Here is an 11,283-nt window from a genome sequence, read left to right as displayed (position 1 = left end):
GCCGAATGATTCACTGCGCCTGCGTGGAATTCGCATAATAAGTGCTTGCATATGTGTAGATCAGCAATTTATGCTATTTCAGTGGAAAATTCAGAATATACTCTTTCAGAAAAAGTTCATATATGAGTTTTTAAAATTAGAACAGAATATTATACTGTTTCGTATCATTTCTCAAAAACCTTACGTGATAGGAAAAATCTGAAGTCATTTCTGAAATCAGCATGAAAAAATTTATCAGGAACACTCAAAATTGTCAGAGGGACAAAATCTTGGTAACACAGTGTTATCAGCTGCTCTCAACCATGCTTCCCTCCTCTTGGTTCTTTGCTGATTATTCAATGGCAGAGCTGGCTTGTACTGGTAAAACATCAAAAGTCATTAAACTTTGTTATATTTCAAGCAGTTTTAACCCAGAAATTTGGCAAAACTGTGTAATGAATTGGGGCCGTAGCGTTCTCACCAGAAACTAGTATCAGTGCATCCTCAGACTTTTCACTTGTAACTTTAGTGTATTGCAAATCACATACTTGAAGATCTCAGTCCGCAAAAAATGGATATTTAAGTCCTGTCCCAGGGTTGCTCAAAACTTGTTTAGCAATTCTGATGTTTCCATAGGGTTTATATAAACCATTCCCCTTTTCAGGCTGGGAAATGTCCAAATTTGTAGGGATTGTTTCAGACAATTTGGGACAATAGCAACAAATTCAGGACCATTAATAACTGTGCTTTTTTTGCATAAGAACATGTTTCCAATACACAATAAAAGAGCTTTTATTTTCCTCTGGTAAGTCTTCTTTAAACAAGAGTAAAATACTGAAAATCATGATTCAGTTTCTAGATCAGTTCTTACTTTCCATCATCATTGTTTTGTCAAATCAAAATAGAAGCCTATGGTAAATTGGATGTGACAGTTCCTGCTGAATATTGCCATTACTTAATGTGACTTTCTCATTTCCATCATCTTCTTTTGTTTCACATTAGTGAAATAAGACTTCCCAGAATTCTTATGGGTATTCCAATCATCGTGTATTCAACTGATTTGTCTGAATTCCATAATGATGTAATGTTTAGATCTGAAGTATCCATATTCACTTATCTGTGTATAGATAAAGAGAATTTTAGTTTGACAACCCCAATTTACCGCCCTGGGAGTCAGGGCAAGATTTTCCAAAATAGATGATTTAATAAGGGCATTATATCAACTGTTAAAAAATCAGAACTATTTAAAAAAAACAAAAAAATACCTAGTCGATAGTTTATTCCAACAGTAATAGAATATACAACCATTGTTCTTTGTTACAATGGTTTTGGTGCAATGGAGTGAGGGTTGACCTGGCAGAAAATCAAGGACCATCTGCAACAGGACAGATGAATTGTGGGATTGGATCTAAAACAATGCAGACCCACATGTTTCAGTATTAGATAGGGAAATGCTCTATTACATAGTACAGGAAGATTCGAGGGAGATCTGCAGTTATTTTTTACAAAAAAATCAAAGTGCATTAGATAGCAGGTTTTGGCAAGCAGTGCAGAAAATAGAAGTCAGAAAATAACTAGCAAAAAATATTTTCTATCTTCTTTGAAATAGTCTTTTTTATTGAGGAACGTACACAGTCCTGCCATTTCAAGACCGAAATATTGTGTTCAGCTTTTCAATACCCCATGAATCTTTTCTTCTGCTTTACCACCTGCTTTCTAACATGATCTGTTTTCCCCCCATAAATTTTCCCTTTTCACACCAGGAATAATAAGGCTTTATATTGGTTAAAATAAAATAATTTGAATAGAATTAGAAATTGTCGGCTTGGCAGTTTCAGCACACTGCCCTTGCCACTCACTACGCTATTATTCTTCATAATACAACATTACTGTCTTTAGAATTATGGAGAAGAGGAATCTAATTGCATAATGTATGTCCTTGGCTTTACAAATAGATACAAATCCTATAGCAGGCAAATACTTGTAGCATTTAACCCTTTACCCTATACATTAGCTCTAAAGTGTCACAATGACATATTTTTCCATCTTTTTCAGATGTCTCTGCTCTCAAAAAAGTACGACATAGTGACCATGGGAGATTTGAACCACTTTACCCCTGATGGTAGTTTGTATGTTAATGACCGGGCCAGTTTTTACAATTCTGACCACTGTCATTTTATGAGTCAAAAACTCTGGAATGCTAAAACCGATCCTGGTGATTCTGAGACTGTTTTTATGTGACATATTGTACATCATGATAGTGGTAAAAAAAAATTTTGGTATGACTTACATTTATTTGTGAAAAAAAATGGAAATTTGATGAAAATTAAGCAATTTTCCAGCTTTGAATTTTCATTCCCTTAAATCACAGAGTTATGTCACACAAAATAGTTAATAAGTAACATTTCCCACATGTCTACTTTACATTAGCACAATTTTGGAACCAATTTGTTTTTGATAGGAAGTTATAAGGGTTAAAAGTTGACCAGCGATTTCTCATTTTCCAACAAAATTTACAAAACCATTTTAAAAACTGCACCCCTGAAGGTGCACAAAACCACATTCAAGAAGTTTATTAAGTCTTCACGTGCGTCACAGGAATATTTGAAATGTGAAAAAAAAATATTAAAATTTACGGTAACTTTTTTTTAACAAAAAATTACTTCAGATCCAAGGTTTTTTTTTATTTTGACAAGGGTAACAGGAAAAAATGGACCCCAAAATTTGTTGAGTAATTTCTCCTGAGCATGCCGATATGAGGGAGAAAACCACTGTTTGGAAGCATGGCAGAGTTTGGAAGGGAAGGAGTGCCATTTGACTTTTTGAATGCAAAATTGCTGGAACAATTGGCAGACGCCATGCTGCATTTGGAGAGCCTCTGATGTACCTAAACAGTGAAAATCCCCCAACAACTGACACAATTTTGGAATCTAGACCCCTCAGAGAACTGATCTAGATGTGTGGTGAGCACATTGAACCCTCAGATACTTCACAGAAGTTTATAACGTTGATCAGGAGATCTGAATGGAGGAATGGGCCAACATACCACCAACAGTATGTGCCAACCTTGGAAAGAATTACAGAAAACATTTCACTTCTGTCATTGCCAACAAAGGATATACTGTATAACAAAATATTGAGAACTTTTGTTAATGACCAAATACTTATTTTCCACCATAATTGCAAAATAAATCTTGCCAAATCAGTCAAGGTGATTTTCTGGATTTGTTTTCTCATTTTGACTCTCATAGTTGTGGTCTACCTATAATGTCAATTACAGGTCTCTCTCATTTGTTTTCTCATTTTGACTCTCATAGTTGTGGTCTACCTATAATGTCAATTACAGGTCTCTCTCATCTTTTTAAGTGGGAAAACTTGCACAATTGGTGGCTGACTAAATACTTTTTTTTTCCCTCACTGTAATTAGCCCAAAATATTGCATTGTCATAAGGGAAACAGGAGAAATTGCACCATACAATTTGAAGTGCAATTTCTCCTGAGTACGAAAATACCCAGTATGAGGGAAAAACTACTGTTTGTGCGCATTGCAGAACTCGGAAGGGAAGGAGCATCATTTCACTGTTTGAATGTAAAATTTCCTGGAATCATTAGTGGATGTCATGACCCAATTGGAAAGTTCCTGATGTGCCTAAACAGTGGAAATCCCCCACAAGTGACCCCATGGTGAAAACTAGTCCCCTCAAGGAATGTATTTAAATGTGTGGTGAGCACCTTGAACCCCCAAGTGCTTCACAGAAGTTTATAACGTTGAGCCGTGAAAAGAAAAAGATCACATTTTACCCAGAAAAATGTTATTTTAGTCCAGAATGTAGCATTTGCATAAGGGTAACAGTAGAAATTGCAGCATACAATTTGCTGTGCTATTTCTCCTGCGTACGCCAATATTCCATATGTGGGGGAATACTATTTTTGAGGCACAATGCAAAGCTCAAAAAGGAAGAGGCGTAATATTGGAGTTCAGATTTTGCTGGAATGATTTGAGGATGTCATGTCACATTGGCAGAGCCCCTGAGGTGCCAGAACAACAGGAACCCCCTTTATGTAAACTCATGTACACTCTCTAAAGAATTCACCTAGGGGTGCAGTGATCATATCAACACCACATGTGACTGACAGAATTTTATATCGTTGAGCATTGAGGAAATAATAAATTACATTTTTACCACAAAAATGTTGTTTTAGCCCCAAGTTTTTACATTTTCTAAGGGCTAATAGGAATTTTTTTTAACAACAAACTGAGGTCCATTTTTCCCTGAGTGCGCCAACACTCTATATGTAATCAGGAAATATTTTTCAGGCACAGTGCAAAGCTCAGAAGGCAAGGAGGAATGGAAGGAATAGAACTAAACAATAGCACATATGAAAAAGACTTGGGTATACTAATAGACCACAGACTGCACACGAGTCAACAGTGTGATGCAGCAGCAAAAAAGGAAAACAAGAGAAGCATAGAGTCTAGAAGTGAAGTAATTATCCCCCTCTACTTCTCCTTGGTCAAGCTGCATCTGGAATACTGTGTCCAGTTCTGGGCACAACATTTAAAAAAAAATTCAAAGAGTAGGGCAAGTTCAGACAAGAGCTACCAGGATGGTGAGTTAACTGCAAAGTATGTCCTACAAGGAACGGTTAAAGGATCTGGGAATGTTTAGCTGGCAAAAAAGAAGGCTAAGAGGAAACTTAATAAATGTCTACACATTTGCACATAGAAACATGAGAAGTAATGGAAGGAAACTGAAAGGGAGAAGATACAGATTAGATATTAGAAAAAACTTTTTGACAGTGAGGGTGATCAATGAGTAGAACAGGCTGCCACCAAAGGTGGTGAGTTCTTCTTCAATGGAAGCCTTCAGAGGTTGGACAGACACCTGTCTGGGATGGTTTAGTGAATTGAGCAGGGGGTTGGACACGATGACTCTTGAGGTCCCTTCCAACTCTAACTTTCTATGATTTTATTACATTTAAAGGGAATCTGTCAGTAGGTTTTGCTATTTAATCAGAGTGGTCAATTTTTGCACCTTGTATAATTAATTACGTTTAGCATTTAGAATTATGTTCATGTTATATGGCACTAGGTACTTTATTTTTGCCTGAGGATCATTACTCTTCTTAAGCACTTTCTGTCTTATACCCTATACAAGTAATATATGATACATGTTCCATTAACACTTGTTCACCTTCTGTACCACGTATTATATTATGAGTATATCAGATTTTGCAATTACATAATTGTGCATTTATAAATTATTTATACAGCATATCACATATTGTACTATATTGCTAGCATTTATCATTTCTGCCATGTCATCTTTTGGCCATTGTGGTTCTGTTTTCAATATCCCGTATTTTTAATTTTAATCAAGTTATTGATCTAATAAAAAATGTATTTCCTAATATAAGTGCTTGTGAACTCAGTTCTTTATAGGTTTACATTACATCTAAGGGCAGCGTGGGGTATGAGCTCAGACACTGATTTCAGCAATGTTTCAATACAATGAGTGTTTTATCAGCATGAGAGTCACTGCTTGGACTACAGCTTGTGTGCTTCCTTGCCCAATCCTGCCCTCAACATTGATCAGCTATTTACTGTCAATAAATACAATCAAAGTTTTTTATGCAGCATGTTGCAGTGCTCAAAAAGTTAACCTCGTACAACCACACCATCTAACCACAGCTTTCTATGTATATTGTATATTGACAGTAAATTGCATAACTGCTGCACCTAGTAAACTAAGTGATACATCATTGGAAGAGGAGGTAGAAAAAATCTTGTCACAGATTCCCTTTAAAGGAGTTGAATGCAGACTTATAAGTTCCCCCAGTACACACACTGTGCGCTGTAAAGATTCGCCAGTTTCTGAGCTGAGAACGGCGGTGATGTATGCATTATATATACTCCAGACCAGAGCCCGTCTAGTGGGCATGGCCTTACTCCATACACTTGTATTGAGCAAAGGTTGTGCCCACTAGACAGCTATGCCCACAGGATGGCCTCCTCATTTGATGGGCTGCAGCCTCACTAGGCAAGTTCTGCCTAGGAGTATGTATGATGTATTCATCACCGCCGTTCCCGGCTCAGAAACTGGCGATTACTCAGAGCGCACAGTGCTTGTGCTGGGGGGACTCATAAGTCTGCAGTCACTCTTTGTAACTGCAGACTTATCAATTTAGGCTGGACAACCCCTTTAAAAAACAACCTTATATGGTTCTTAAGTGTAGAAAGAAGCTAACTTCACTGACGATATAATACATTTCTTATATTCGCCTCTATTATTGATGTAATCAAATTTTCTTGAAAATACAATGCACATTAAATTAGTAATGGCCATTTCAACAAGCTTCGCATAAACCAATAATACAGACGAATATATGAGCCTTATATTTTTATATCTTGGCAGAGAAGTCTGTTTCGTTCTCCACATATGAGCTACTTCTTGGATTCTCTCCTGACCAGGGTCAGACTGGCCCACCGGAGAACTGGAGGATTCTCTGGTGGGCCCAGGCACTGACACCTGCTGGCATACAGGGCCGACAGCTGCCCAAGAGCCCCTAGCCAGTGGTGTATTGCTAATAGTGACACATCATGCAGTTGCTATGGGGCTCGTGAGTCAGGGAGGCCCGCCTGGTGCCAGTGGAGCAGCAGCGGGTGACAGGAGGCAGGCAGGAGCCTGCTCCTGCGGCTAAAGCCTGTCCCCACTGCTAAAGAGAAATGAATATTCACCCTTCCCCACGCCCCCATAGGTGTTGAGAGGAGTAAATATTCATTTCACTTCAATAGCGGGCAGTGATAGCCGCATTCTGCTGCTAACACTGCCCGCTATCAAGGCCAGCAGACCAGGGCCCCTGCTCCTCCAGGGCCCCCAGCCCACGTGGCCACTATGAGACCAATAAGGGGGCTCGGGGCCAGCACTGCCTTCCCAGTGCGCGCCGCAGTGCAGCTGCTGATACCGGAGCAGAGCCATAATCAGCATGGGAACGAAGAGGAAAGGTGAGTATTGTGTTTGTTATATATATCAGTGAGCGAGTCCTGGTGGCCATAAGACTGTAGGACTGCAGGGCTGTATTATACTCTATGGGGGGGGCTACATTGTATTCCATTTGGGGCTGCATTATACTCTATGAGAGTCTACATTAGATTCTGTGAGAGGGCTGCATTATACCCTATGAGGAGGTCTGCATTATATTATGTGGGGGGGCTACATTATACCCTATGAGGAGGGCTGCATTATATTATGTGGGGGGCTGCATTATACCCTATGAGGGGTTGCTGCATTATACCATATGAGGGGGTTGTATCATGCCCAATGAGGGGGCTGCATTATACCCTATGAAGCGGCTGCATTATATTATTTGGGGGCTGCATTATACCCTATGAGGGGGCTACATTATACCCTATGGGGGCTGCATTATATCTTATGAGAGGGGGCATTTTACCCTATGAGGAGGACTGCATTGTATTCTGTGGGGGGCTGCATTATACCCTATGAGGGAGGCAGCATTATACCCTATGAGGGGGCTGCATTATACCCTGTGAAGAGTGCTGCATTATATTCTGTGGGGGGCTGCATTATACCCTATGAGGGGGGCTGCATTATACCCTGTGAGGAGTGCTGCATTATACCCTATGATGGAGGCTGCATTATACCCTGTGATGAGTGCTACATTATATTCTGTGGGAGGCTGCATTATACCCTATGAGGGGGATGCATTATACTCTACGAGGGGGGCTGCATTATACTCTATGAGGGGAGCTACATTATATTCTGTGGGGAGCTGCATTATACCCTATGAGGGGGCTGCATTATACTCTATGAGGGCGGCTGCATTATACTCTATGAGGGCGTCTGCATTATACCCTATGAGGGGGCTGCATTATACCCTGTGAGGAGTGCTGCATTATATTCTGTGTGGGGCTGCATTATACTCTATGAGGGGTACTGCATTACATCCTATGAGGGGAGCTACATTATATTCTGTGGGGGCTGCATTATACCCTACGAGGGGGCTGCATTATACCCTATGAGGGGGCTGTATTATGCTGTATGAGGTGGTGCTTTATACCCTATGAGGGTGGCTGCATTATACCCTATTAGGGGCTGCATTAAACTGAGTGGGTTACATTATATTCTATGGGGGCTGCATTATATCTAAAGAGGGGGTTGCATTATACTCTGCGGGGGCTGCAATATATTCTGTGGGGGCTGCATTATACCCTATGAGGGGGTGTCATTATTCTCTGAGGGGACTACATTATACTATATGAGGGGGACTGCATTATACCCTATGAGGGAAGTTACATTACATTATAAGGGGGGCTGCATTATACCTTATGAGGGGGTTGCATTATATTTCAAGGGGGCTGTGTTATATTCTGTGGGTGGCTGCATTATACCCTATGAAGGGGACTGCATTATACCCTGTGAGGAGGGCTGCATTATACCCTATGAGGGGGGCTGTATTATACTCTATGAGGGGGCTGCATTATATCCTATGAGGGGATACATGATATCCTATGAGGGTGGCTGCATTATACTCTATGGGGGCCTGCATTTTTCACTATGAGGGGGGCTGCATTATACCCATTATTAGGAAGTGGTTCTCCCATACTGTTTGACAAAGCAGTGAATGCAAGGCCTGGCCAAAGTTTAGATGCACCCCAATACCCCTTTGAAGAGACGTACAGCAGGGCCTCCTGAAAACAATGTTTCCATTATTAGGAAGTGGGTATCCCATACTGTTTGCCTATGCAGTGAGTGCAAGACCTGACAAATTTAGACGCACCTCAATACCCCTTTGAAGAGATGTACAAGAGGGCCTCCTGAAAACAATGTTCACATTATCAGAAATTTGTTCTCCCATACTGTTTGCCAAAACAGTAACTGCAAGGCCTCCTGAAAACAATGTTCCTATTATTAGGAAGTGGGTATACCATACTGTTTGCCTATGCAGTGAGGGCAAGGCCTTGCCAAAATTTAGACGCACCTCAATACCCCTTTGAATAGCTGTACAGCAGGGCCTCCTGAAAACAGTGTTCCCATTATTAGGAAGTGTGTCTCCCATACTGTGTGGGGTGGATGCATGTGTCCTGCAGCAAAGTATAACCGCAGCTAAGTATGCAGAAGCTGCAGTTATTTCAACGGCTGGAAATTAACATCCATCTCCTCTCTTCACACAGGTACAACTCTATACCTCTGCTTGCTGTCTCAGCTGCTGCCTATCACCCTGCAATACATTTTAATGGTACAACTCTACATCTCTGCTTGCTGTCTCATTTGCTGCCTATCACCCTGCAATATATTTTAATGGTACATCTCTATACCTCTGCTTGATTTCTCATCTGCTGCCTATCATCTTGCAATATATTTTAATGGTACAACTCTACACCTTTGCTTGCTGACTCATCTGCTGCTTATCACCCTGCAATATATTTTAATGGTACAACTCTACACCTCTGCTTGCTGTCTCATCTGCTGCCTATCACCCTGCAATATATACTGTATATACAGCGCTGGCAAAAATTAAGAGACCACTGCAAAATTTTCAGTTTGTCTGATTTTTCCCTTTATAGGTATATTTGAGTAAAATATAAATTGCTCTTTTATTCTATAAACTACTAACAACATGTCTACGAATTTCCATGCACTAAATTGGAAATGAGAAATGGTCAAAATAACAAAAAAATGCAGTGTTTGCAGACCTCAAATAATGCTAAGAAAACAAGTTCATAATCATTTAGTAACAGCAATACTAATGATTTAACTCAAGAGGAGTTCAAAAATCAATATTTTGTGGAAGAACCATGAATTTTAATCACAGCTTTCATGCGTCTTGGCATGCTTTCCACCAGTCTTTCACACTGCTTTTGGGTAACTTTATGCCACTCCTGCTACAAAAATTTAAGCAGTTCTTCTTTGTTTGATGGTTTGTGACTATCCATCTTCCTCTCGATTACATTCCAGAGGTTTTCAATGGGGTTCAGGTCTAGAGATTGGGCTGGCCATGACAGGGATTTGATGTGGTGGTCCTTCATCCACACTGATTGACCTAGCTGTGTGGCATGGCGCATTGTCCTGCTGGAAAAACCAGTCCTCAGAGTTGGGAGAACATTGCCTGAGCAGAAGGAATCAACTGTTTTTCCAGGATAACCTTGTATGCAGCTTGAGTCATACGTCCTTCGCAAAGATTAACTTGCCCAATTCCAGCCTTGCCGAAGCATCCCCAGATCATCACCGATCCTCCACCAAATTTCACAGTGGGTGCAAGACAATGTGGCATGTATGCCTCTCCAGATTGTCTAACCATTAGACGACCAGGTGTTGGGCAAATGTTAGGCATCAGGTTTCTCCCTCTGGACAGGAGGAATCCCGAGCCTTACCTTCTGCGGTCTCCCATTAAGTCCCGGCTCCAGAGGAGCCTGCTCAGCAAAGACATCGTTCCCGGCATCTTGCTCAGGCTAGTGCTGTTGGGTTGGTTGCTGCTGCCATCCCTGGTTCAGCTATAGCAGCCTGCACTAGCCAACGGCGAGCAGCTCCTGGGGCTAATTCCCTTTTTTCGCTCCACTGAGCATGACTGTAGCTCAACCTCCCATTTTAGTTCAGGGGTCACATGCTCAGGTCCTCTACCTCTTCCGATTGGACCAGGTGGAAGGTAGGTCGCCACTATAAAAGACTTGCATGGTAGCTCGGCCATGAGCTAATATAGACAGATGGCTAGTTGTGTGTGTGAAGAAGGATGCTTGTGAACCACTGACTGACTCATTAAGACTCCCTCCCTCTGGTTGTGCTTGTTTATAGGGTTAGGGTGTAGAGTCAGCGACGAGTAGTGGCACTGCCTAGCGCCGCAGTGCTCCCAGCTCCTCTCACATATTAGCGCCAGTGTGTGCCAATCTGCATAAGGCACCACTGTACTGCTTATACAGCAGCGTCCATCAGTGCGGCATCGTGCGCAGATGGTGCGCTTTCCAGCTCTAGCTTAGGCCGGTTAATGGCGTCCGCCAGGGCAGCGCTGCATGCTGTTGGAGCGGTTATCCCTAGTCACTTTGTCCAGGCATCACAGTTGCGGTGCTGAACGCTAGTGGGGCTAGAGGGACTCTAACCCTGTGTCCTTGTGGCAGAGTCCTGTGTCTCTACACTAGCACTCCCCCTGCCGAGTCCTGTGAAGTTAACAGACTCTGGTGTTTGTTCCAGCGGATCTGTGAGGTAACAGAGTTCGCTCCTGTACACACCGGGTCAGTGGTCAACCCGCAGGTGTTCAATTAGTGCTCTGCCATTACCGAGCAGCAGCTTA

The 11,283-nt window shown here is 41.5% G+C and overlaps 1 long non-coding RNA gene across 1 annotated transcript in view; it reads right to left on the bottom strand.

Moving 5' to 3' along the window:
- Positions 1-486: 486 nt before the first annotated feature.
- Positions 487-11,283, bottom strand: part of LOC141059006 (uncharacterized) — a 28,489-nt gene continuing 17,692 nt past the window's right edge. The window contains exon 3 of the long non-coding RNA XR_012222366.1: positions 487-1,096. This is a non-coding gene — a long non-coding RNA (uncharacterized lncRNA). The remainder of the gene's footprint in view (positions 1,097-11,283) is intronic.

This window comes from Dendrobates tinctorius, unplaced genomic scaffold (genome assembly GCF_039654945.1).
Source record: "Dendrobates tinctorius isolate UK_male_01 unplaced genomic scaffold, ASM3965494v1 ptg000223l, whole genome shotgun sequence".
NCBI lineage: Eukaryota > Metazoa > Chordata > Amphibia > Anura > Dendrobatidae > Dendrobates > Dendrobates tinctorius.
The sequence above is the reverse complement of the archived record's forward strand: the minus strand, read 5'-3'. Positions and strand labels throughout refer to the sequence as shown.